Source organism: Barbus barbus (genome assembly GCF_936440315.1).
Source record: "Barbus barbus genome assembly, chromosome: 3".
Lineage (NCBI taxonomy): Eukaryota > Metazoa > Chordata > Actinopteri > Cypriniformes > Cyprinidae > Barbus > Barbus barbus.
In genome coordinates this window covers 42,977,334-42,979,699 of record NC_136731.1, presented here as the reverse complement: position 1 = coordinate 42,979,699, position 2,366 = coordinate 42,977,334, and positions in this window count along the sequence as shown.

Here is a 2,366-nt window from a genome sequence, read left to right as displayed (position 1 = left end):
TGTCAGATAAGAGGTGATGCGCTAATCATAGACTAAAGACCCAGGTAAACAAGAAATATTTTCTGTTTCTTATAGCATAGTTTTGTGTTGTTTGTAGTGTGATAAACGTTTGCATAAGTAGTAGATGTGTTTGGAAAGTAACAGATAACATTTGAATTATATTTTGCTAAAATGAACGAAATGAACAAAATGACTCGAAAAAAGATTCGTTCATTTTGCTGAACGAGACTCAAAGGTCCGAGTCGGTAAAATGATCCGAACTTCCCATCACTAAGAGAGAGAGGGTCACATCACAGTGGAATCAGCTTTCTTAACCGCGGCTTGTGTGCAAACACATACGAGCTTCATCACTGTGTCTGTCACGCGACTCTGTTCCCCTTTCGGGCATGAACTGATGGTAAAACTAAGGACATATGTTTTGAAAGATGAAGCTCACAATTATGGAAAGAGACCTTACATTTCCGACGAGTGATTGCGGTGTTCGGCCAATCACAATACACTGTACCAGTTGGCAAACCAGAGCAGACTGCGCTTGTCGGAAGTAGGGACTGTAGAAACCAAAGCGTTTGAGAGAGGCGGGGCATAGAGGACCTACAGTATTTGAAAAATAATGTGTTTTTTGAACTTTAAAACATGTCAACATATTCTGTTACACCAAATACACAAAATAATGACCTTCAAAAAAAGCATCATGACCCCTTTAAACTATATTAGTTTAAACTGATATACGGTTTTCTAAACGCACATCACACATCCGAAGCACACACACAGAAAGCGGCTGTCACACGGGATGTGAGTGCTAAACTAAGTTCTCTAATATTATGCTTAAACTGTCACATACGCATAAGTTTATGTTAAAAACACAAGTTACAAAAACAGGTTATATTAGATCTGTGTGGCAGCAGCATAATAATCAGTAAGTAAATCAATAAATCCACTGCTCTCTTATCTCTTCTGAGGCTGGGACTCTTGTGTTTGTCAGTGCAGCCAAAGACAGAACAGTTAGAATGCTTTTCTCTAATTTTCACCATGGCATCATTGTCATTAGAGAAAACACAATGGCAGTGCTGTGGGTGGAAATGTGCAGATTAATATTATAATAAGATTCCCTTTCTACATCATGGGGAAAAATGTAGAGAAAACCACATTTACAGATACATGCAGTGTGTGTGGAACCAAACGGAACAACTAGTTGTTAATAATGTATTTAAATGTGAACCAGATTTGTGTCTTTTCTGTGTGTACATAACAGGCACAGGTACAGACATCCATAGATACAATAGGCATCGCATGACTAAACATACAATACGCATTATATTGCACACAGAAACACTTTGGAGAGTGTTTTGAAAAAGCTTTGTTTTCATAAAAAAAAAAAAAAAAAACGCAGTCTTAGTGTGAAAGGACGGTTATGTTTTCATGTTTTCAAACTAAATATATTAGTGTGAACAAGGCCCTAAGCAATCAAGTAGTTAAGTTAATTAATTGCACTTGTTATCAATCACCACCTATGCATGTGTGTATTATGTAAGCAACTGCAAGAAACTTAGCAATGTATAAAAATGATGGCAATGCTGACCGTCGAGCTTGACTAAACAAACAAGAAAACACCCTCTCAGTCAGGGGGCTGATTTTTTATTTTATTTTATTTTATTTTATTTTTACCCCATTTCATCCTTTATATCATTATAAAGCTTTTTATTTAGGAAGATCGATGCAGATTCAGTACAATAAATACAGTTCTGCAAATTTACACAAGCTGCAAAATAAATGAATGCATATGACTGCATACTGTGTGTAAATCAAAACTAGATAACACTTTACAATAAAATGTCATTTCTTTTACAGAACTAGTGAATCAAAGTTAGTGTTAATTTAGGATATATACTATTGTTAATTGTTTGCTCTTAATATATTAATGACAATTTAGTGCATTTAGAATGCCAAAATCATGTTTGCAATGAGGAAATTAAGAATAACCTTGAATAATAAAAAAGAAAATGCTTTAAAAGTATTATTGATTGTTGTCTAATGCATTACGTTAACCCACGAACCCCATTCTAAAGTATTACCCCAAAATGTATGATACATTTAGAGAGCCAGATTAACAGAGTGATCAGATATGAAAGAACATGCACGTTTTTTATTTATGGCCTTGATTTAAATGCTTTCATTTGAAATAAAAGTTTCATGATTATTAGTAAAGCTGCTTCGAAACAATGTTCGAAACGTTCATTGTATAAAACTTGCATTTCATTTATGTTAATCGCACATGAAAAACTGGTTTAAGATGTTTAGAGGTTGCTCCCAGTTTAAATGTGAGTCCACCCACTCTTAATAAAGACTGATGAGACTGTGAGAGTTTC